The sequence below is a fragment of the Muntiacus reevesi genome, chromosome 13 (genome assembly GCF_963930625.1).
Source record: "Muntiacus reevesi chromosome 13, mMunRee1.1, whole genome shotgun sequence".
Classification (NCBI taxonomy): domain Eukaryota; kingdom Metazoa; phylum Chordata; class Mammalia; order Artiodactyla; family Cervidae; genus Muntiacus; species Muntiacus reevesi.
The window spans coordinates 60726421-60753167 of NC_089261.1; the positions used below are offsets into that span (position 1 = coordinate 60726421).

At 39.3% G+C, this 26747-nt stretch overlaps 1 protein-coding gene and 1 non-coding gene across 2 annotated transcripts in view; one reads left to right on the top strand and one right to left on the bottom strand.

Moving 5' to 3' along the window:
* The window catches only part of NR3C2 (nuclear receptor subfamily 3 group C member 2), a 415953-nt gene that overhangs the window by 322895 nt on the left and 66311 nt on the right, over positions 1–26747 (bottom strand). The gene's annotated exons all lie outside the window — the stretch shown is intronic.
* Positions 1794–1864, top strand: TRNAC-GCA (transfer RNA cysteine (anticodon GCA)). Its single transcript has one exon. It is a non-coding gene; the product is annotated as a tRNA-Cys (tRNA).

The window sequence follows — 26747 nt, forward strand, 5'->3', positions numbered from 1 at the left end:
AGTCCCCTGATCCCGCAGCAGGCCACCGCCAACCCACGCCTCCACTGGAGACTCCTGGACACTCACTGGCAAGTCTGGGCATCACCTGAAAAGAGCAAAAAGGTTCCAGCACCTCTACATTTGAGAGTCACTCTGTTACACATATATATTATTTTATATATATATAAAATAAAATGGATTTGTCATCAGTGTTTGCTACATTTCAAAAGCTACCTAAAAATTAAAAAGTGATTTTCAGTGGCTCCAAATGTTTGAGCTGATATGGCAATCCAAGTATCAGGCAAACACTTTCAACATATTGCAACTGTTCTGTTGGTCTAGATCATATTACATACATATTATCACCATGTTAAATCAATAATGCTAGCATTTAACTGGAACCTATAAAATATTAAAAAGTTTAAAGGTACTCTCAAACTGAAAAAAAAAGTTTATTAAAATTCAACTGGGGTTTAATATGAAAAATGTTAATGTTCCAAAAGAATGCTAGCTAAGCAATCATGTATAGATAGATATTAGCCTGAAATTTAAGACACATTGCTGGATTGAATGATGAGACTATCAGCCTGAGTTCTTCAGCTCATTAGCTTAACTGCAATCCCAACCTAATATCCATAAAGGCACAAAGGCAGATGTAACATACCTCTTAAGTGTAGAGAACTACACAAATTTTTCATTATCTACATCACAAGGATTTATGTTCAGTATTACCTCAGCGACAGTGAAGAGAAACCCAGAAAAAGGCTTTGAGGAAGAAGCTAACTTAAAAAAAAAACCAAAACATTAAAAACCTGTTTTTCTTATGTTCAGTGCCAACATACTGAAAAACAGAAATACACCCTTCTTTGAAAAAACAAAACCAAAAAAAAAACAACAAACTGAAAATGACCCAGTAGGTATCCACCCAGTGACACAGCAAAGCAACTCGCCATCATCATCTGAAACCTGCCTGCCCTCTGTATTTCCTCTGCCATCTACCCAGAGAGAAAACCGGTGCGAGCATCATCTGACCTCCGCTATCAGCCACTCACCAGACCCTACCGATCCCATGTCACAGTCCCCCAGGTCCATCACCCGTCCTGGGGCCCTGCCAGAGGCGGGGTCATGCCTCTCGCCAGGTGAGCCCGGGCACCTTTGCCCCCCTCATCTCCACCCACCTCGGTCACCACCACCCTTGCTCAGGGCGGCAGCTTCTCTGCCCCTGAGCCTCTGCGCACTTCCAGCCTCCCCTTAAAGTCACTTACTGTGGATGGCAGGAGAGTTCTAACATCTCAGGAGGGGATGTGCTTTTGATATGAAGAAAGGGTTTCAGTTGAACTATCACCTCCTCAAAGAGGAGAACCCCAGGAGAGGGAGCGGAACCCTGGACGGTGCAGTCACCCTTTGAAGGGCAGTGGTGGTTTAGCTCCCCGTGTGCCCCACACCATTGCTGCTATTGATGTTCCATCGCTATTCTTACATCATCATCATTTTTGATGATAAAAGTAAGTAACCAGTGGTGGCATATTTTTATTATTCATAAAATTAACATGGTACTTTAACATACACAGTCACAAAGTTCATCTTTCCCCGGTCCTGGTTACACCGAGGACAATGGGAATCCTATACATTCTACCAGTGATAATGGCTCATTAAACATGGGTGAGGGAGGAAGCAGCAGAAGAGATCTGAAGACTTGAATGGATATGGTTAACTGGCATTGGAAAAAAGAATGTGAGGGAAAGAAGATAGGTCTGTTCTCTACGTCTGCGTTTGTATTTCTGTTTTGCAAATAAGATCATCTACGCCACGCTTCCCTGGTGGCTCAGTGGTAGAGAATCTGCCTGCAATGCAGGAGACCCAGGTTCGATCCCTGGGTTGGGATGATCCCCTGGAGGAGGGCATGGCAACCCACTCAAGTTTTCTTGCCTGGAGAATCCCATGGGCAGAGAGCCTGGAAGGCTGCAGACCTTAGGGTCACACAGAGTCGGACAGGACTGAATGACTCAGTAAGAGCAGCAGTAGCATACCGCACCAAATGGCGACGGGGGAGTGGGATGAAGTGGGAGATGGGCGTTGACATTATAGACACTACTGATACAAAGGTTCAGTCCAGTCCAGTCCAGTCCAGTCGCTCAGTCCTGTCTGACTTTTTGCAACTCATGGGACTGCAGCACACCAGCCCTTCCCTGTCCATCACCAGCTCCCGGAGTCTACTCAAACTCATGTCCATTGAGTCGGGGGTACCATCCAACCATCTCATCCTCTGTTGTCCCCTTCTCCTGCCTTCAGTCTTTCCCAGCATTAGGGTCTTACCAATGAGTCAGCTCTTCCCAACAGGTGGCCAAAGTATTGGAATGTCAGCTTCAGCATCAGTCCTTCCAATGAATATTCAGGACTAATTTCCTTTATGATGGACTGCACTTGGCTTTCGTTATAATTCAACTCTCACATCCATACATCACCACTGGAAAAATCATAGCTTTGAGTAGATGGACCTCTGTTGGCAAAGTAATGTCTCTGTTTTTTAATATGTTGTCTAGGTTGGTCATAACTTTTCTTCCAAGGAGCAAGCGCCCTTTAATTTCATGGCTGCAGTCAGCATCTGCAGTGATTTTGGGAGCCCCCCAAAATGAAGTCTCACTGTTTCCCCATCTATTTGCCATGAAGTGATGGGACCAGATGCCACAGTCTTAGTTTTCTGAATGTTGAGCTTTAAGCCCACTTTTTCACTCCCCTCTTTCACTTTCATCAAGAGGCTCTTTAATTCTTCTTTGCTTTCTGCCATAAGGGTGGTGTCATCTGCATATCTGAGGTTACTGATATTTCTCCCAGCAATCTTGATTCCAGCTTGTGCTTCATCCAGCCCAGCGTTTCTCATGATGTACTCTGCATATAAGTTAAATAAGCAGGCTCACAATATACACCCTTGACAGACTCCTTTCCCGATTTGGAACCAGTCTGTTGTTCCATGTCCAGTTCTGACTGCCCAATATGCTACTGGAGATCAGTGGAGAAATAACTCCATAAAGAACGAAGAGTCAGAGCCAAAGCAAAAACAACATCTAGCTGTGGATGTGACTGGTGATGGAAGTAAAGTCCATCACTTTACTGTAAACAACAATACTGCATAGGAACCTAGAAATGTTAGGTCTATGAATCAAGGCAAATCAGAAGTGGTCAAACAGGAGATGGCAAGAGTGAACATCGACATTTTAGGAATCAGAGAACTAAAACGGACTGGAATAAGTGAATTTAACTCAGATGACTGTTACATCTACTACTGTGGGCAAGAATCCCTTAGAAGAAATGGAGTAGCCATCATGGTCAACAAAAGGGTCTGAAATGCAGTACTTGGGTGCAATCTCAGAAATGACAGAATGATCTCTGTTTGCTTCCGAGGCAAACCATTCAATATCAGAGTAATCCAAGTCTATGCCCCGACCAGTAATGCTGAAGAAGCTGAAGTTGAACGGTTCTATGAAGATCTACAAGACCTTCTATAACTAATACCCGAGAAGGATACTAAGTATAAAACAGGTAACTAATGAGAACCTATTGTACAGCTCAGGGAGCTCTACTGAGTTTTCTGTGATGACCTCAATGGGAAGGAAATCTAAAAAAAGAGGGGATATGTGTACTCACAGCTGCCTCACTTTACTGTGCACTAGAAATTAACACAAATTGTAAAGTAACTATACTCCAATAAAAATTAATTAAAAAAAAAAAACAAAGCAGGCCATTACCACAAAAAAAAGAAAAGAAAACATAGGACAATATAAAAGATGTGCTGTGCTGGGTTTAGTCGCTCAGCTGTGTCCCACTCTGCGACCCCATGGACTGTAGCCCACCAGGCTTCTCTGTCCATGGGGATTCTCTAGGCAAGATTACTGAAGTGGGTTTCCCTGCCCTCCTCCAGGTGATCTTCCCAAACCAGGAATCAAACTCAGGTCTCCTCCACTGCAGGCAGATTCTTTACCATCTGAGTGACCAGGGAAACCCAAGAATACTGGAGTGGGTAGCCTGTATGTCCTCCAGGGAAAGTTTCCAACCCAGGAATCGGACCGGGATCTCCCGCATTGCAGGTGGATTCTTTACCATCTGAGCTGTCAGGGAAGCCATATAAAAAATACAAATGACTATTTAGGAGGTATGTCTACTGGGAGACCTGGGGAAGTGGTCATCTCAATTCATAAGCCTCCTGCTCCACTCTGTCTGGGGAGATTTTCCCAAAGACACAGCCCTGTGCAGAGTTTTTCCCCACATACTCGGGATATCTTCTGGGTATATCCTTCTCTGCCTTTTCTCAGCTTGATATATTCAGCTCCTCTCTGGGTCTACGTCTCCACTGCTTGCTGCCATTAACCCCTTTCTGTAAAAATGGAGTCAGCACTTTAGAATTCCTGGCAAATCATGGGACTGTTCACATTTGGCAATTACCTGTTATCCAGGGCAAAAAAAAAAAAAAAAAAAAAGATAGTTCCATTAACAGAGTTTGTACAAAAATGATCCAGAATGGATTACAAAAGCAAGTATTGAAATTGTGATTCCATATGTGGCATTGCATTGGTGACTTTATGTGGTTTAAAAGTGTTGGCTATAAATGGATAGAATCTAGAGCTATTTTGTAATTTTGTTTAAGGTGCCCATGATGTGAATTAAAAATAAGTTACAATACAATTCCACACTGAGATTGAGAAGTCACCATCTAATGCTCCTCATTTGTATTCACCCTCCATGTTTCATGACTGTAGCATTTGCCCATAGAAATTTAAATGTTCCAAACGGCAGCATTATCAGAAACATACACTAGATTTGAAGCTCGAAAAATTAGAGTTGGACTTATAAAAGAAAAAAAAAGATTGACAGACAGAACTTAACTGGTAACAGATCTGAAAACTGAGAATTATTTGCTCAGCATAAGTATAATCACCATGATCACCATTCCTCTTAAATCCTTCAGCTTCTCTAAATGTTAAAGCATAAATTTCCATTTCTCTACCGCAAATGGATTGTGCCCACTTGAATGTCAGTAAAGAAATTCTTATCCAGAGACATCTTTTCCCCGCCTTGGCAGGATCTTAATGAGGAGAACAAGACAAAACAAGCAGAGCAATGTCGCAGGAGGAAAGGCGTGGTGAGTTCCAGTGCAGAAAGCAGCAAGGCATGCCTCTGAGCTCAGGGTGAGCTGTGCTGGCTGTCAGTGTCCCCACGTGCCACCCAGAATCAGACGCGATCGATGGCAGGGAAGGCTTGGAATCCAGCAGTCGCTTTCTAAATCAGTCACAGCCCACTTTCCCAGAGTCTGAGATGGTGCGGCCAGTCTGGCCGCAGGGAGGCATGCGCTGTGAAGTGTTTTGCTAGCGCTGGTGATGGATGGGAAGATCTGTCCCGTGGGGATGGATGGTCAGAGACAGGTGCAGGACAAGTGGCCAGGCTGGGCCATGCAGTCTGACCAGAGAACAAAGCAGAGTTCCTGCTCCTTCTGGAAGGAAAACCTGGAACCCACATGCTCCAGAACTGACCTGGTCAAACAGGTCAGACGGGAAGCACAGAAACTCACATGAGAGTTCGGAAGACGGTTTTTCCATCTGCTCAACGCTTATTTTCCTATGGCTCAGCATACACTTCATTCAAACCAATAATCCAACAGTTAAAAACTAAAGACAACAACAAACTCTACTAAGCAATGCCAAGGTTGCTATTCAATTTATTTTGCTCCAATTTTTCATGTGAAGGTAATCCTGAAAATGGTACCGTTAGAAGAATCAAATAATTAGCCTTGTTATGTAACTGTGTTTCAACATGTACATACGAGAGTCAGTAAGTCACTATTACATGTGAAAGAAGATGTGTATGATTTTGGGTAAAATTACATGGCATGTTTTAAAGAATCAAGAAGTCTAGGTAAGAGTTCCCCTAACTATGCAGTTTTTAAGAAATATAAATGAATGAAGGGAAGAGGATACTGAAATTTGGGGAAAAACAGAGACACTCACAGCCAAGTTTACTTTAAAATAAAACACATAAATCAACCCTACCAATAAGTATTACTTAGAAAATAAGTTATGAATGTTAAGTTCCCTTCATTACCTTTATTCTTATAATCGTTAAGAGAAAAAGGACAGCTGGTAAGAACTTCTCTGGACCTGTCTGCAGAGGGAACTAAACAAACGCCCAAGGACCCACTGGTTTGACAACTTTATAATTCTACAGTTTCATAAATATATAGAGACAAAAGAGGCTCAAAGACACTATTACAGTACATAATTAAACTGGCATAGCCTGTCTTATAGCAAGTGAAAATTTTATACCAATAATCTTGTGTATTAACAGTCCCTTTAAATGCAGTCTCCAACTCACCAGACAGTAAAAAACAATGAAGGCAAAAAACATTCAAAGGCGCTCAGAACTTCAGAGGGTGCCAAACAAATTATATGGAACATTGTCCTTAAAATTTTGCTAAAATGAAGACATGATCTAACTTAACCCTCACAAACCTGACAGACAGTACATAATGAAACTAAAGATTAGATACATTAATAAGATCATTGCTTATGGTCATAAGCTAGTGAGTGACAGCAAAAAGGATCAGATTAGAAGAACAAGGTGGAGAAAGTCAACTTTTCAACTCTTTCCATGAAAATCATTATTTCTCTGCCCTTGATTTTTCATTTATTCATCCTGCAAACATTCCACTACTGTTGGTGCCCTGGACAGAAAAGAAATAAGGGATGAATACTACTCAGGTACCAAAAATTCATGGTCACAATTTTAATACACTGTATCTAAACTTAGAAGCAAATATACCTGCATCATGCTTTAGCAAATGAAGACTAATTTTTCAAACATAAGGCATATAAATTAAGATCTATCCTCTGATAAAACATAACGTTAATTCATACTCCATATTAAAAGGTGTTCTATGGATAAATAAAGCAAAGCAGAAAAATGTCTCATTTTCTGAAAATATCCTAGTGAGTTAATGACAATGGCAGAAATAGAATTCTAGACATGACACTGTGATTTCCTGTTTTTAAAATATGCATATGCTATATTCCCTTTATTTTTATGTCCTGTTAATATATTCTTCAAACAAAAGACCTGTCCTTGACCACTTCTTCTCAGTGATTCCAATCATATCCTAGATGATGTGACTGATAATCTCAGCATTCCCAAAAGCTGAACAGACGTAATCAAACAGTAAAGAAAATTTCTTAACATATAAGAAAATAACCTAAGTCAAGATTTCAGAAAAACATTTCCTATGGGTAATTAGTAATATAATGTATCTACAATCTCATTTAAGAGTATCTTATTTTAAAGAATACATTTTATAATATATATATATTTTATAATATTAAGAATATATTCTTTAAAATAAGATACCAAAAGAAGGTACACAGAAGGAAAAAGCTTATAACTTTTTAATTCTTCAAAATCAGTAACATGTAAACTCAGACACTGGCTAGATCAATTCCAAAGAAAGTGATTCAGTTACAGCTGAAGTGATAATAACCAAGATTAAATACTCCAATTCCTCCTCTGGTTTCTGAATATGCTTCAGATGGTTTAATCCCTTTAAAGCACTTTTTTCATCCTAATTAGTTAAAAAATATCAGGAGAATAACACTCTCCTGCTACAAGAAGAATTTATATACCACTTGTAATTTAAAGATTTTTCAGCAATATCTGTTTATATCTGATTATGTACATACAAACGTGTTAATTACATAATTGGCAAAACTATCCAGAGAAGGTAAATATCTTTCATCAGACATCAGAGAAAACCAGCCCTTTATGTAAGTTTCCAATTCCTACGGAGATTAAACACTATGTTTTCCTACATAAAGTAATGCTACTGTTGATTTCCTCCTGAACCAACTTCTATTCTGCCCAAACTGACTTTCTCATGCAGTGCTGCACAATCTTACTAGCTGAAATTACTGAACTCTACAGTACTTTACTCTCACTCACCATAACAAACTTTTCCATATTTTATCTAGGCACAAACACACTTCCCCTGAGCATGGTAACTTAAGATATTCAACAAAAATTTGCTGACTTAAACTGAAAGATGATATTTCGAAAATGTTAAAATTGAAGTTAAGGATAGTCGCACACACAATCTAAGTTAAGACCAGTTAATGTAATTTATCTATGGAATTGTCATTGATTTCCTCATACTGCAGACAAGGAAATCTCGGAATTGGAGTATTTTAATAAATTATGCCAGGGCCTCAAATTTCAAATATCAAAACCAGGATTCAAATGCAGGGTCCAGACTCAAAAGTCTCATGGCATGGTGCTCTGAGGCTGCTGCTCAAGATAAGAAATGGCATGGCCCATTTGGAAGTATTAACATGCACTGGAGCTCTTTGAAACTACCAGATAACCCCCCCTCCAATCTGTAAGCCATTTTGTTCACCTTCTATCAATGACATCAAATGACAAAGGGTTATCATAAACAAAAGGCATTCTAAAATCAGGAGGAACTAAGGAGATAAGAAAATTTTCTTCAGATTATACATTACAAAATTATACACCTACATACTATAAATGTAAATTAAATATTCCCTACATTAGAATACCATGTTCTCATTATCTACACATTCCAATCTATAAAGAAGGCAAAATGATCACAGAGAGTTATCTAGACTCTTCATGTTAGAACAAACATCTAAGATCAACTAGTTCTCCCGATTATTTCACAGATGATGAAACCGGACCCAGAATGAGTCAACTGCCTCGGGGTCACATTATTATTAATAAAGGCCCAGATAAGACCTGGACCCTCTGAACACCAACCTAATTACTCTGTCCACTGGTTATACTATAATTACACTATGCTGGTATAATTATATACTGCATTTCTAGAGGAACACTGAAAGTAAGAATTACTCATTACATATGTCAATAGCTCAAGGAAACTGGATCCTTACATAATCTAAATTTTCATATGAGAGAGCTGATGCACAAATAAACCAATATATTTTGCCTAAATTTTAAATGTATTTTTAATCATTCCAATGAAAATCTCCCTCAAACAATAATATATTGGGGTATAAAGAAAACTCATCACAGTAGCTGAGAGTCTCTTTGTAGAAGCAGTTTTCCTATCTCAATCATTTATACTCTCTCAGATCTTCCACAGATTTTAAAAAGATGTCATAAAATCTGATTATCAACATAATATCCTCCACTGTGAATTGCATCTAGAAATAAGACAAATAGCCTCCAATTACATCCTAGTGAAATTTCTCTTTTTTAAGGAACAAAGAATAATGAACAAAATGAAAAAGTAAACATGTTGACTGTGTCTATCATATAAAATATTTTTATTGTCAGCGAAGTAGGCAAGGAGAGTACATTCACTCTTAGCTTGATTTAAAAAAAAACAATCACAATATACATCTAATTTTTACTTAGGTCTAGAAGTTGCTATGTGCAAAATCAAGAAAACTGCAAAATTTTCATTTGACAAGATGACATTTATATATAAAAAAAGAAAGATATCCACTTCTTTCTGGCACCTTGATTTTAATATCATAGCAAATAATCCTTTCAAAAATGCATTCCCAAGCTTTTACTTATATTAAAAACAAAGTTTCAAAAGTGGCACGCCCTGCAGTTGAAAGGCAGAACTCTCCGCCCTTCACTTCCCTCCACCTCGTTTCAATTCAGCTGCAGCCACACAAATTCCAACACAAGGGACGGCAACTCGGTAACGTCAGAAATACAGCAGGCCCTTGAAAACGAGAATCGAAAACCAAAAACACTCCAGGACAACAGCAAGTAAAGCCAAGATGACAAGCAAGCAGGGAAACAGCGACGCAGGGTCCATTTTTAAAGCAGCATGATGTTCAGCAGTGGTCCGCCTTCAACTCAGCTCACCCGGCTCCACACTTTCCACGTGTCATCAGAGGACACTGTTCTTTTCAAAGTTAAGAGCAATGAAAGGATTCTACTTGTTTCATCAGAAATCTACCCGACACGAGGAGGAGGAAGGCAAGGAAAAAAAAAAAAAAAAGGATTGTTTGGGCATTTCCACCGCCCCCCCCCCCCACCCCGCCCAAGACCAGACCACAACAAGTATTTTTCTATCTTCCGATAGATGAAACTCTTCAGTAAAGAAGGGGAAAGTAAATAAGAGGAAGAACTGTAATTCTTGAGCTGGTGCCAGTTTACAGTATTTAAAAAAAAGAATCTGCGCCACAGCTTGGCAGCCCGCCACATTTACAGTAAGCTGTCTAGTGTTTTGCCCAACGGGAAGAACAAAGGCCTCAGTGTGGCGCTGGGATTGTGAGTTTCAAATATTGTGGAGAGGAGGAATGTCTCCCCAGATGCAACAGACCCTCTCCTCTTTACAGCTCTCTCTCCTCAATGACTCTCAAATTATAGTCACGAGAGCCTCCGAAAGGGCAAGAGAAGGCTTCCTGGGCAAAGAGTTTTTGCTGAAACTTTAAAGAACCAACTATTTTATTTGCCGAGATAGCATATCTATTAAATAAATAGGCTGAACTTTCAAATTTCCAAAGCTTACAAGCACATGATGTTTAACAAGATAGGCGGGTTCTTGTCTCCTGAGAACAGTTAAACATGAAACTTAACTGCGATTTTCTTGGTGAGATTGAGTATCTATATTTTTCATTATATTATGACACATATTTAGCTGATAAAATGAACGGAATGACACCAGGAAAATTACATTTAGGGACTCAACAACTATTTTAATAGAATGCATTCCTACTTTGTTTCCAGAAGTAAAAATTTAAAGTGACAGTTTTATGACCAACATAAAAATCAACCACAACAAAAACTCTTCTCCCCCAAAGTGACACTTCTTTTATAACTATGCCCTAATACAACATAAATAAATGAAGATAAAGCCAATTTCTATTTATTTATGTCTATGATTACGTATTTGCTTGAGCCAAAAAAAAATCTATTTTAAATATCAATGTGATGGGACTACACGTCTGATTTAACTTTGAGCTTCCTTATTGACATTCTAAGTGGAGAAGGAAGACAAGGAAAGTTGAATAAGTGTAATAGACAGACTATTAGGTAATGCAAACTGCTGAAGAGAAAACACAGAGAAGGAATGGGGAGCCACGAATCCGTGGAGCAGGAAGAAGAGGAGTGCAATTTCAGGAACGGTGTTTGGGAAGGTGTGTCTGGAGCTGTCAGAGTGAATCAACCCTCTGGGTATCACCAGCACACAGCAAGATTTCCCAAAGAATCAGCAAGTCTTCCGGCAGACTGTGAAGCTAGCTCTTCCCAAAAGGAGGAGGGAGAACAGCAGAGAGCCTCTTCTTTAAACATAGTGCTGTTCCCAATGTGAGAAAAAGGAGCTCATGCAGGGACCAAAGGAATTTAGAGGAAAAGAAAGCAGATGAAAGAGGGAGAAGAAAAGCCATGGACAGCTGCAAATGATGTGGAGAGAAAAGATTTTGAGGCAGTGGCCTAAATATTAATGATAATCATCAGTAGAATAGCTGGGCATTAGACATTTGCAAAGAGTCTCTATAAACTCTTGCAGCCTGGAAGAGGCTTCTCAAGAGAGTTTGAGTAGCTATGAAGAGGAATACTTCTATGGCAGGGTAGTTTACTGAGATTTTATTTTTGTTCTGTTTTCAGTGTTTTGTTTTGTTTCCTTCCGTGTGGGGACAGATGGGGGAAGGAAATTCTCTGGGACACAGGCTGCTGGGCTTCCCAGTGCCCAGGAAAATCGCAGGCCCCAAGAGATAAATGGGTGTGTGCTGCAATGCAGAGTGGGCTGACCTGGCCTGGAAATCCTCCTGTCACCTTTAAGTGGTGATGTGGATCTGGACAAGATACACCAGATTCGTGAGGGCCAAGCACAGTCTGACAGCCAGTGGACCTCCCCATATGTCCTAATTGGTAAAACCTCTGGGTCTTTCACATCAGCCATGGAGGAAGTTACAGGAATAATAATGAGGATGAACGAGGAGGATCCAATTTCCTTCCAATCTGGTTGTTTAGGAGCTCGTGGGAAAGAGAACTGTAACTTTAAGGCAACAATAAGAAAACATTCATACCTATCATAGTAGCAAAAATTTTAAACTCATTATTAACAGTGTGGGCAAGAATGGGAAAGTGGGAGGACCCTCACACACAGCTGGTAGGGCTATAAATTGTAAAAGACCTTGGCAACAACTAGAATATAATGCAGACAGGCACAGTCCATGACCTGTCAATTTCCTTTACAGGAACAGATCCAGAAAAATGGTGGTGTCTCTGTACACAGAAATGCATAAAAGTATTCATTGCATCATGGTTTAAAGAGAAATTACAAGGCATTTTCATCAAAAGGAAACAAAAGAAACAAATTATGTTTATATAATAGGATATGAAAGAGCAATGAAAACGAATTCATGGAATCAATCTGCACCAGCAAAACCTAAAAAAAAAAAAAAAAAGAACAAGAAAAAAGGAAAAGATGAACAAACAATGCAAGTTACAATAAAAAACCTAAAAAATAAATATGGAGTTCCCTGGTGGCCCAGAGGTTAAGAATCCGCATTTCTATTGCCGGGGCCATGGTTCTAATCCCTGGTAGTGGATCTATGATCCTGTATGACCTGAGGTGCAGCCAAAAAATAACAACAATGCATAGTATAATACAAAGAGTAAAAGCTGGAAAACAACACTAGTGGGAGAGTAAGCATCTAATGAAAAAGGACTGGGAATTAAATTTTATCTCATAATTGAATTATATGTCTAAATTTAACTGTAGAAAATCTAGATTTCTCTTTTGGAATATGCATATTATTTTTATATAATTTCTATTTAGAAATTTGATGTAAATTAAGTATTCTTTATGCCAGTCTCAGATAGGGGTGGCCAAGAATTCATCAGGGAATCCAGGCAAGTTTACAGGGTCTTTCCACCTCCACATGAGGAAGGGAAGAAAGGAGTCAATCCTGGGAGTGCAAATGGGCAGAGCAGATCCTCCTGCATAAAAGCAACGTGTGCGGGAAGCTCACCCTCCCACCAGAGACGGGCTGTCTCTACTCTGCAAAACAGGGTCCTGTACCACTGAAGACCAGCAGAAGGCCGAGGTGCAGTTTGTAAAAAGATCTAAGAAACCGTCCCTTCGGAACAACTATCTGGGCTTCTATTCAGAAACAAGAGTTGACAAGAGATGACAGGCCAATTCTGAAATAAAAGAAACATAGAATTGTATCGCATTCTCCCATATTATCTACTGGACAAGCAACTTCAATTTTCTCTGGATGCCAATGATAAAGAGAAAGATGAGATGCCATGAAGGGTTCAAAGAACAATTGGAAAAATCTATTTCAAAAGTTTGAGGATATTCAGAAGCAAGAAAACATTAAGCTGGGCCTCTGTACTTAAGTCTTCCTCACAGATCCACACTTATTAAGTCCATATTTCAGGATGAATACACTTTAATACCAACTAAACCTCTCCTTTCACCTAATTTAGAACACAAAAATTAAGGACTATGTGAAAAAGTTCATAAAAATAGATTTAGATGCTTTTTATATTATTCGAAAAGGCACATGGGAAATTTAGACATCTTTTTAAAACATAGTGATTTAGGGTAAATATAGCAACAGTGCTACTTGGTATACACATAAACTTTTTCCTTTGTTTTTATTGAGATATAATTCATATGCCATACAGCTTGTGTTTCTATAGGATGCAATTCAGTGATTCTGAGTATATTCATGAAGTGATACAATCACTGCCTCTAATCAATTCCAAAATATTTTTAACACCCTCCAAAAAACTCTACACATTAGCAGCCCCTCCCACACACTTCCCCACCCTTCCACTCCCTCTCTGCTGCCTATCTGCAGCCCCTGACAACCACTAACCTATGTTCTATGCCTGAGGAACTGACTACCCCTGAACACTTCAAATAAACGGAATCAGACAATATGCAGCCTTTGTTCCTGGTTTCTTTCATTTGGCAGAAAGACTTCAAAGTTCACACATGTTGTAGCAGTATAGGTACTTCCATTCCTTTTTATGACTCTATAATATTCCATGGTATCACTACACATTGTCAGCCAATGGACTTCTTGGTTATTATAAAATAACACTACTAGGAACATTCAAAAGTTTTTGTATTAACATAAATATTTTCCGTTTTCTTGGAATGGCTGGGTCATACAGTAATTCTATGTTTAACCTTTTGAGGACTGCCAGATTTTTTTCAAGAGTTTCACTATTTTTCATTCCTACCAGCAAAGATGAGAGTTCCAGTTTACCACCTCCTCAGCAACACTTGTTATCCTCTGTCTAATCGTAGCTGTCTTAGTGGGCATGAACTGGTAATTACTAATAATATTGGGCATCTTTCAGCACAAAGATTTTTGGAAGAATAATATAGCTTATATTGATTTAACAAGTGCTATTAACAATAACAAATTAGTTAACTTTTATGTAACAGTTTCTTTTCATAATTCAGTTCAGTTCAGTAGCTCAGTCGTGTCCGACTCTTTGTGACCCCATGAATCGCAGCACACCAGGCCTCCCTGTCCATCACTAACTCCCGGAGTTTACTCAAACTCATGTTCATAGAGTCGGTGATACCATCCAATCATCTCATCCTCTGTTGTCCCCTTCTCCTCCTGCCCTCAATCTTTCCCAGCATCAGGGTCTTTTCAATGAGTCAGCTCTTCCCATCAGGTGCCCAAAGTACTGAAGTTTCAGCTTCAACATCAGTCCTTCCAATGAACACCCAGGACTGATCTCCTTTAGGATGGACGGGCTGGATCTCCTTGCAGTCCAAGGGACTCTCAAGAGTCTTCTCCAACACCACAGTTCAAAAGCATCAATTCTTTGGCACTCAGCTTTCTTCACAGTCCAACTGTCACATCCATACATGACCACTGGAAAAACCATAGCCTTGACTAGACAGACCTTTGTTGGCAAAGTAATGTCTCTGCTTTCTAATATGTTGTCTAGGTTGGTCATAACTTTCCTTCCAAGGAGTAACTGTCTTTTAATTTCATGGCTGCAATCACCATCTACAGTGATTTTGGAGCCCCCCAAAAATAAAGTCAGCCACTGTTTCCACTGTTACCTTTCATAATTAGACCTCACTAACATTTATATAGTCAATGAGTAGTTTTTGTGAGTAAGGAAACTGTTAGAAGATCAACAAGTAAATCTTTAAAAAGCACATATATTGATATAAGACTTTAAACATTTATATACTTATGAAATTTATACATGTATACACTATAACATGCATACACTTTGTTTTTCTTTAGTAAAAACAGTTGATCAAAGGAACACTAGTGTAAGAATAAAGTTTGGAAAAACCAGTATAATATGTTATATCGCAAAGTAGAAAATGGTTGTTAAGTAGCTAGCCTAGTTGCTCAAATGTCATTTATTATTTCTCTAGAAAAATAATGATTCTAAACAATCATGAAAAGTTTCATTACTTGCTACAGCTTTAAAATTGCTTTAAAATCACTTCTGTGACCTATGTGCTAGACCAAAATAAAATATTAATGTAAACTATATTCAAAAACATTCAGTATGAATTTAAGTACTAGAAGGTATACTTCCTCATACGACACAATATATTACTGGCCACACTCATGACATTTAAGACCTCTGTACAATAAAAGCTAGGATGGAGACTGATGTCTAAAACATGGAAACTAAAATCAAAATGTTGTGCTTTTTCAAAATCTAAACTGAGAAGTTGAAAGCTCAAAGTACCGCTGATGGCCACAGTTAACTCATTCAAGCTATGATATTTAACTCATTCAGGGTATGCTCACTTGATCATTCAGCAAATTATGCCATATGTCTTCCCAGTGAAAGTACCAAACCCGTTCAGTGAATGCTGTTAGTATTCTGTGTGTATGTTTCAGGTGTTTAGGTCTAACCACTAAATCCCCCTAATACACCTTGTATTTCTAGCCTTAATACATCGGTTCACGTAAGTTTCTCTGTCTGAAATTTTCTTTTCTCCAGTCTTCTTTTTCTACACCACTGCCATCTAACTGCATCCAATACAAACTCCATAAAGTTTACATAAAGCAGTTGGTGTAACTATTTTCTCCATTGAACAGTTAGCTATACCAAATATCAGTTGGGGCAATTAAATTCACAGGTAGGTAAGAGGAGCTGGGTTTTTTTTTTTTTTTTTTAATTTTTTTTTAATATTATTTTATTAGTTGGAGGCCAATCACTTCACAACATTTCAGTGGATTTTGTCATACATTGACATGAATCAGCCATAGAGTTACACGTATTCCCCATCCCGATCCAAAACCAGACAAAGATGCCACAAAAAAAGAAAACTACAGGCCAATATCACTGATGAACATAGATGCAAAAATCTTTAACAAAATTGTAGCAAACAGAATCCACCAACATGTTAAAAAAATCATACACCATAACCAAGTGGGCTTTATCCCAGGAATGCAAGGAGCTGGGTTTTGAAGAACCAAGGATGACTCCTATGTTTCTCATTTGTTTGACTATGTAGGACACATCCCTTTCTCCAAAAACATTTATGAAGCCAGAGGCAAGTCACAGAGAACAGACTCCAAGTTAGAAGGCACAAAGGCCGTTGCACAAAGGACCTGGAAAAGGTCCTTTTCCAGGACCTCTGAATGAATTCGCTATTATATATTCATTCATTTATTTAACATTTTTTCCACCTCCTCCTAAATGGACCCTAAGGATAGAAATGGGGCTTCCCCAATGTTCAGCGTTAAAGAATCAACCTACAATGCAGGAGACACAGGAGATGCGGGTTCCATCCCCGGGTTGGGAAGATTCCCTGGAGGAGGAAATGGCAACCCATTCCAGTATTCTTGCCTGGAGAATCCCATGGACAAGAGGAGCCTGGTGGGGTACAATCCATGGGGTTGCAAAGAATCAGACATGACTCAGTGACTGAGCATGCATGTATGCAAGGATAATGATAGGAAGATGGTACATATATTTAATAAATATTTAATATTAGCAAAACACTCACCATGTCACAGTTGCTCCACATCTCCACTATTACAGTTGTACCTTGGAGATACTGTGGGTTCAGTTTCAGATAACCCCAATAAGTGATTCATATGAATTTCTGGGTGTCCCAGGGCACATAAAAGTTATGTTTACACTATAGTTTATAAGTGTGCAATAGCATTGTCTAAAAATATGTACATTTCTTAATTTAAAAATATTTTACTGCTAAAAAATGTTAACCAACATCTGAGCTATCAGAGAGCCATAATCTTTTTGTTTGTGGCAGATTTTGCCTCAATGTCAATGGCTGCTGATTGATCAGTGTTGTGGTTGCTCAAGGTTAGGGTGGCTGTGAAAATTTCTTAAAATAATACAACAATGAAGTCTGCTGCCTCAAATTGCCTTTTCCTTTCATGAACGATTTCTTGGTAGCATGCAATGTAGTTTGATAGCATTTATTCACAGAAGAACTTCTTTCAAAATTGGAATCTAGCCAACATAGTATGTCTGCTATATTTCAGTTAAGAAATGAGATCAATCCTTTCAAACCCTACCACTGTTTTATCAACTAAGTTTATGTAATATTCTAAATTCAGTGTTCTCATTTCAACAATCTTCACAGAATGTTCACTAAGAATAAACTCCCATCTCAGGAAACCATTTTCTTTACTCATGAAAGAGGCAATTCCTTATCCATTAAAGTTTTATCATGAGAATTCAGTCAACTCTTCAGGCTCCATTTCTATTTTTCCTGCTATTTCTATAACATTGGCAGTTTCTTCCTTCATCAAAGTCTTGAACCTCTCAAAGTCATCCATGAGGACTCAGAATGAGCTTCTTCCCAACTCCTGTTAATGTTGATATTCTGACTTCTTCCCACAAATCACAAACCTTCTTAATGGCATCTAGAATGGTGAATTGTTTCCAGAAGGTTTTCAACTGACTTTGCCCAGATCCATGAAGAAATCATTATCTACGGCAACAAAACTGCTCCTTGATTCAAGGGCTGCAAAACAGAAATGTGTTCAGTTCAGTTCAGTCGCTCAGTTGTGTCCAACACTTTGCAACCCTATGGACTACAGTTCACCAGGCCTCCCTGTCCATCACCAACTCCTGGAGTTTACTCAAACTCATGTCCATTGAGTTGGTGATGCCATCCAACCATCTCATCCTCTGAGGTCCTCTTCTCCTCCTGCCTTCAATCTTTCCCAGCATCATGGTCTTTTCCAATCAGTCCATTCTTCACATCAGGTGGCCAAAGTATGGGAGTTTCAGCTTCAGCATCAGTCCTTTCAATGAATATTCAGGGCTGATTTCCTTTAGGATTGATTGGTTGGATATCCTTGCAGTCCAAAGGACTCCCAAGAGTCTTCTCCAACACCACAGTTCAAAAGCATCAATTCTTCTGCACTCAGCTTTCTTTATATTCCAACTCTCATATCCATACATGACTACTGGAAAAACAATAGCTTTGACTAGACGGACCTTTGTTGACAAAGTAATGTCTCTGCTTTTTAATATGCTATCTAGGTTGGTCATAACTTTTCTTCCAAGGAGAAGGCATCTTTTAATTTCATGGCTGCAGTCACCACCTGCAGTTATTTTTGAGCCCCCAAAAATAAAGTCTCTTACTGTTTTCACTGTTTTTCCATTTATTTGCCATGAAGTGATGGGACCAGATGCCATGATCTCAGTTTTCTGAATGTTGAGTTTTAAGCCAGCTTTTTCACTCTCCTCTTTCACTTTCAACAAAAGGCTCTTTAGTTCTTCGTTGCTTTCTGCCATAAAGACGGTGTCATCTGCATATCTGAGGTTATTGATATTTCTCCCAGCAATCTTGATTCCAGTTTGTGCTTCATCCAGTCTGACGTTTTTCATGATGTACTCTGCATGTAAGTTAAATAAGCAGGGTGAAAATATACAGCCTTGATGTACTCCTTTCCCAATTTTGAACCAGTCTGTTGTTCCATGTCCAGTTCTAACTGTGGCTTCCTGACCTGCATGCAGATTTCTCAGGAGGCAGGTCAGGTGGTCTGATATTCCCATCTCTTTGAGAATTTTCCACAGTTTGTTGTGGTCCACATAGTCAAAGGCTTTGGCATAGTCAATAAAGCAGAAGTAGATGTTTTCTGGAACTCTCTTGCTTTTTTGATGATCCAACGGATGTTGGCAATTTGATCTCTGGTTCCTCTGCTAAATGTGTTAGCAGATGTGGAAACATTAATCTTTCCCTACATCTCACCTTCATCAGAGTTCTTGGGTGAGCAGGTCCATTGTCAGTGAGCAGTTATATTGTGAAAGCAATCTTTTTCTCCCAGCATTAGGTCTCAACAGTGGGATTAAAATATTCAGTAAACCATGCTGCAAACAGATGTGGTGGCATTCAGGCTTTGTTGTTCTATTTATAGAGCAAAGGCAGAATAGATTTAGCATAATTCTTAAGGGCTCTAGGATTTTTAGCATGGTCAGTGAACACTGGCTTCAACTAAAGTCACCAGCTGTATTAGTCCCTAACAAGAGTCAATATACACTTTGAGGCTTTAAGGCCAGGCACTGACTTCTCCTCTCTAGCTATGAAAGTTCTAGATGGCATCTTCCTCCAAAAGAAGGCTGTTTCATCTCCCCAAAATCTGATGTCTAGTGTAAGTACCTTCATTACTTATCTTACTTAGATTTTCCAGATAACTTGCTGCAGCTTCTAAAGCAGCACCTGTTGCTTCACCTTGCACTTTTATATTAGAGAAGTGCCTTCCTTCTTTCCTTAAACTTCACAGACCAACTCTGCTGGGCTTCAACCTTTTCCTCTGCAGCTTCCTTACTTCTCTCAGCTTTCAGAAAATGAAAGAGTATTAGGGCCTTGACCTGAACTAGGCTTTGGTTTCAGGGATATTGTGGCTTGCTTGCTCTTCCAGCCAAACCATTAAAACTTCCTCCATATCAGCCATAAGGCTGTTTCACTTTCTTGTCATTCATGTGTTCACTGGAGTAACATCTTTAACTTCCTTCAAGAACTTTACATTCACAACTTGGCTGTTGGGCACAAGAGGCCTAACTGTTGGCTTGCCTTGGCTTTAACATGCCTTCTTCACTAAGTTTCATTATTTGCAGCTTTTGATTTAAAGCGAGAGACGTGACTCTTCCTTTCACTTGAACACTGAGAGGCTGCTGCAAGTTATTGATTGGCCTAATTTCAATACTGTCGTGTCTTGGGGAATTCAGAGGCCTGAGAATTTGAGAGACAGAGGAATGGCTGCTCTGTGGAGTAGTCGGGACACATACAACATTAAGTTCACCATCTCATATACGTGTGGTTCATGATGCCCCCAAACCTTTATAATATCACTAGTAACACTTCAGATCGTGGACCACAAATCACTGTAACAAATATAATGATGAAAAAGTTTCAAATGTGAGAATTACCAAAATGTGACCCACAGACAATGAAGTGAGGAAATGTTGTTGAGAAAATGGTACCGAAAGACTTCCCCAATGCCGGGGTGCCACAAACCTTCAATTTGCAAAGAACACAATAAAAGTGAGCAATAAAAAGAGGTACACCTGTATTTTTAATCTTCACAAAAGACCCTACTGTTTTATCCACTGCATAGAAAAAACAGCCTTAGAAGTGAAATTGTCCAAACTTATAAAACTAACCAGTACTCAAGCCAAGATCGAAAGACAAATCTAGGGAAAAAACAATCTGTCCAACTCCAAAGTTACTCAGTCTCAGCCTGAAGCAACTCAATTAGTGAGGAATGTATTAAAGTATAAAATACATGCTATATAGATGTTATACATATTTCACAGCACATAAAATTAGTATCCATAATTAACATGTTATACAATAAATATGCTAGTCTAGTTTTAATAACCTAATTTCTTTTACAAAATACTTTATAAAAATTATCAATCTTTTGAAAAATTATAAAAATATGCTATGAATGGCAGTAATTAGTAGAATTTTTAAAACATCACGTATTTATAGGTTACTAACTTCTTACTGCCAATCAAGAGATCTGTTTTGGAAAAAAGAGTAAAAGTCACTCCAATATTAAAATAAGGAGACAGTTAGGATCTTGTAACTAAAGTAGGACTACACATAAAGCAGTGAAACTGTATGACCTCTTGTCTCCCAAAGAAAAAGACCTGCTCCCAACCCATATCCTTAAAAAAAAAAAAATGTAAAGTCTCCATTTCCTCAGAGACAATATCTTCAAATCTAGCTTGTCACCGTAAGATAAAGACAATTTACCCAAAGTGTAAATAAGAAGGTCTATAAATGAAATAAGCAAACAGAATATTCTCAAAATTAATCTGTGCCAAGAGTTAAAATATTCACAACTTGATTACTTTAATGCATGATAACAGGGAGGGTAGCATGAACTATCACACTGTATGTTTCATAACACTGTATAAAAAGTGGCTATGTTAATATGAACTAAGGTAGCCCTTTTCAACGATTTTCTTAGCATTCTCCTTTCTGAGCCGAGCAAACCAAGCCTTAGGCGATCAGGGTGGAGATAAATCTGTATTAAGAGGCACTTTACCTTCATGTAAATCAAGACAGCATGGCTATAATTTTGTTATGCTTCAGCATACAGCAGCAGAGAAATCGAGTAGATTTTTGTTTCTTTTAGGATGATTTCATGCTTGAGTCTTTGGTTAACAATTATGGGTTTTCTATATTTTGTATGTGTCTGAAATTAAACATGACAGCTCTGCCGCAATTTTTTGAAGTTTTATAAATGTTAAACAACAGCTGTTTGACTAGGGATTTGCCATACCAAAATGTAAACGAACATCACCAGTGCAAAGGGTCTAAGTTTACGACTTTAACGCTATAATCCAAGGACATAGTTTGACTTCACAGGGTCTATAAATAAGCACCTTTTAAAACTGAATGACAGCAATAAGGAACTACACACTTAGTAAAATGATAGGTTTTTTTTTTTTTTTTTTTGTCTTTAGAACCACGATTCACTGGCAATTTCTGGGAAGGAAACGTAATAAATTTTATGTAGACTATACTTGGCATCTACTGTTCAACATAGTCAAAATAGAATTCAGATGATCACACATGATAAATAATACATGTTTTCTACTACCCAAAATATTAAGAATATAAAAACATTAAGAATATAAAAACATTAATATAAAAATATTAAGAATATAAAAACAAAAGTAACCTGTAATAATTGAAGCTAATTTTTTTCACATCAATATGTGAACATTTGGTAGTAATTTTCTTACTTTTACAGGTATCTTTCATATACAGTATGAAAAAAAGTGAAAGTGTTAGTTGCTCAATTGTGTCTGATCATATGCAACCCCACTGACTGTAGCCCACGAGGCTCGCCTGTCCATGGAATTCTCTAGGCAGGAATAGTGGAGTGGGTTGCCATTCCCTTCTCCAGGGGATCTTCCCCACCCAGGGATGGAACCCAGGTCTTCCACATTGTAGGCAGATCCTTTACTGTCTATATTTATTTAAAAGCACACTGGATTCTGTCAGTAAGAAAGTATCATGAGAAATGTATTTCAAATTTATTTTTCTCTAAATGTTACTGACAAAAAGACATAACATATGACCCCGTCAACTGAGCTTTTTTATTAAAATACCTTACCTAAAACCTACCAATATTCTGTCCTCCAACCCCACGTGGTTTTGAACTTACTCCTTAAGCCTATACAACTCAGTACACATTCTAAACATATAAGAAACGCTGTTTGCTAAATGTAATTCCCCAAACTGCATACAACAGGTTAATCTTATTCTATCTGGTGAAAACTACAGATTTCTGCTATGCGTAAATCAATTCTACAGTCAACTATTACCTGTTCTTCATAAGATGTCATATAAATGGAGAACCGTTAATTAATTTAATAATAAAACATTTAATCACACTGTATTGCTTCTTTTCAAAGACATTTCTGAAAATACTGGCAACTAGGCCTATCGGTAACCACTTTGTAATCATAGGTCCTATAGTAACCGCACAGGAAGACCCAATAGTGAACCACAGTCATCAGGGCAAAGGTCTGTACAGCTCTATTCCTGGAAGAATGATCTTCCAGGACAACAGGATGCTGAGGGTAGAAAGGAGATCCTAGATCTGCCTGTGTCTATTTTATCAAAGTGGAGGGTCAGGCCTCCGGTTGTTCACAGGTCCATCAGAGTAGCCTGCAGGCCTCCAAGCAGTGATGAGACTTGGCTGCAGTGGAACCACGGAGATCCTCCTCTAGTGCGGCAACCCAGATGGCCAAGGACAGGGCCCGAGAAAGAAGCTACCGCGGAAATGCAAGAACGAATCCTGAGGAAAACAGACTTATCACATCAGCGTTATATAATAGGAAGGATCCCGATGCATCATGCGGCTTGTGCTAAACGCTTAGTGATCTCATTCTTACCATAACAAATTATCTGCCAGCAAAGACCTTCAAGGTCAAACCCTGGCAACAATTAAAAAATAATGAAAAGCATTCATCCCAAGGCAGAGTTAGAATGTTTTAGTTTGAAGCAACGTGCTGTATATTTTATTAGCTATAACTTGTTTAATTATTCATCGCAACTCTGCTTACATTCCATATAGAAACCTCAGGTTGCTCAGATTTCTATCTGAAGTCCTGTTTTTTCCCCCCTTATTCAAAGGCAAATGCCTTAAGAGACCAAAATTTCTCTCTATGATTTTCAACAGAACACAGAGATCTATTTGTTTAGAATAAGATACTAAATTAAAGCCCGGATGAAACAGATGGCAAAAGAGGGGGGAAAGAAAGGAGAGAAGAAGAAAAGAGACAGATGTGTCACGTCATCACTGAAAATCACACAAACCTCTTGACCAGACTTTCCGCCGGGGTCCCTTCTTCCGCACCTTGGCTGCGCATGCTCCCAGCCTATCTGCATTCTCCACGCACCCGTGCGGTTCTCAGGGTCTGGGGCCCTCTGCAGACTCAAAGGCTAACTGAAGCACTGCTAGGCACTTTCCAGAAGCTTCTACGTGGCTTCCCATCAGTGATGATGCCATCCTTGAGTTGCTTCTGGGCACATTTTGCCCCTAAAGACAGCTACTGTCATCAGTTTAATCACCAGCCTGTTTCTGATACACAGGTGAGCCAGAGGTGATCTCTGCTGGAGCGGCAGGCAGAGCCATGGAGGCGCAGGGCAGGGGGGCGGCGGGGGCAGGGTCCGCTCTGCTGTCTGCACTCTTCTAACCAGTCTGATGAATGCCTGCGAATGAGGTCCCCTCACTCACGTGACATCGAGGACGCCCCACCTCTCTCTCCATGGCTCTCAACGTGAGCATCCAAGAAGGAAAATTCAAGTCTTAACACCAAAACTCAGAGGGCCACTCCCTGGTGTGGACCCAGGTCTGAGCCCCAGAGGGGTCTCAAAGCGGTGATAGTCCGGACCAACAGCACACCTTGGCTTTCCTTTCCACACAAACAAAAGCCTCAACAAGTAGCCTGACGGTAATGTATCCTAAAAATGGCCACGAGGACTACAACAGTTCATCAGCCTCATGTGCGGGGATGTAAAAGCGAGCTAGATTTGGAGTCAAACTGAGTAAGGTACCAGCAACAGACTGAGATGGTCAAAGCATCTTTTACCTTGGAGGGATCACAGCGATTTGTTCCACTCCCTCATTTTAGAGGCCAAAGGGAGGAAGCCCTCATGCTGAGAATGAAGTCATTTCTTGAGCAGATCTAAGTCAGACATGGGCAGACACAGGGTCAGACCCCATGTTCCCCTAATCCTGGGTCTGTAGCCTTTTTACTGGGGACTTCCCAGGGAGCGCAGTGGCCAATACAGGAGATGCAAGAGACCTGGGTTCGATTCCTAGTCCAGTAAGATTCACCTGGAGGAGGAAACGGCAACCCACTCCAGTATTCCTGCCTGGAGAATCCCATGGACAAAGGGGCCTGTTGGGCTACAGCCCCTGGGGTTACAAAGAGTTGGACACGACTACACATGAGCACAAGCCATTTCTATTACACTACAGATTGCTGGGATTCAAGAACTTCCTATGGTCAATTTCAAAGGAAAAGACTACAGAATGTTAAACTTCTTCTATTCTAGTGTTCTTTAGAGCTTTATCCTGTTTCTAAAGGCAAGATTTTTAAAAAATGTCATTCCCTCTTACATGCCATTTTCTGGGGTTTTATCTTGACCTCTCTGCCATGACACTTTTGCACACAAGTGGTGGGGGGCAGTTATTCCACCTGCCTGTCTAGTCTACTCTTTTTGTTTAGAGACACAACCTCTGTTACACACAGAGCAAAAATTCCCAGATAAGAAATTACATATCCCAACCTTTGGTTCAGCTACAGATGGCAGAGACCTAGCTCTGGCCAATGAGATACAAGTAGAAGCTGCCAGTGAGAGCGCCCAAGGATGTTCTTTAAAAGGGAGCAGACTTGACTGACTTGTGCCTTTTGCTCCTTTCCTTTCAACTTCTTCATTTCTAGGAAGATCCCGGAGGTGTGGCAGCCACTTTGTCACCATGAGGCAACAAGCATGCGGATGAAAGGTGGACAACAAAAAGGAGGGCTGAAAAGAAAGTCAGAAAGATCCTCAGATCTGATGATGTTGTAGGGTCATCTAACTTTCCCTGGGCTGCATTTCTTTAGATCAAAGAAAAAGACCTCTGTTTTATTAAGCCACTGTGGCTTGAGTTTTCAGTCACACACAGATGAAATGAATAGATGTCACCATGAACAAGAAAAAAAATCACAATTGCATATTTTCAATTATATAGTTCAAAAAAATGTTTTTTATGATCTAATGTTTAGATCAACCACTATCTGAGCACTACCTAACTTACTGGAACTAACATGAAGAGTTCCCAATGTGTCCCACTGTTAAAATAATGATAACACAGTCATCTGAATGCATAAAGTGCTAAATATGGTTGTATCCTGAGAAAAGTCAAGGTAAACTGGGTCAGTAACTTACGGTAATCTCCAAGAATTTTTTACAGAGACACAGCATCCCCTCTATGAACTGGGGATGCTGTTTTCTCAAAAGGATGTGTTTTTATTCTAAACAGCTGATTTCTCAATGTCTAAATTGAAGTTTAAAGTGAGCAATATATTATAGGTGGTGCAAAGAACATCCAAGCAGCCAGTTACCCACATCTTATCAAATACTGTGTAGCCAGAAACACAATCAGAATATGAACATACCCTTGAACATCCTGCTCCCTGCACTGCATTTTTAATAAACCGTTTTCTGCGTCCAGATTCCTTCTTGAGACCTCCCCAAAATTCTCAGCTGCTACCACCTCTGCATCTGCCAGATGCATTTTAATTCTTGTCTCATTTGCAAATTCTAATAAGCTGAAAGGAGAAGATGGCTTCGGAAAATAACTTATATGCTACAGTAGTTTACTTCTCAGAATATCAGGCAAGTAAATAAGAGTCCAATACATTAGGATAAAATGATAAGGTCCTGCAAGGCTACTTCAGTCTTAGATAGTCACTTCTAAACTTTAAATTATACCAATTTTAACTCCTCAGAAAGTGTACTTGTATCACATCATGACTTCACATAAAAACATATCAAGTGTCAGCCCCTATTTCAACATATAAAACCACATAGAAAGTGACAAAATGCCTAGCTATAAGTAGGAGAACATTAAACATTCATTTATTTCGAAATAAGTAATCCTATTATTTAATAATGCGTATCATTTAATCACATGTGTGCTGTGCTAAGTCGCTGAAATTCAGTCCTGTTCGACTCTTTGCGACCCTATGAACTGCAGCCCGCTAGGCTCCTCTGTCCA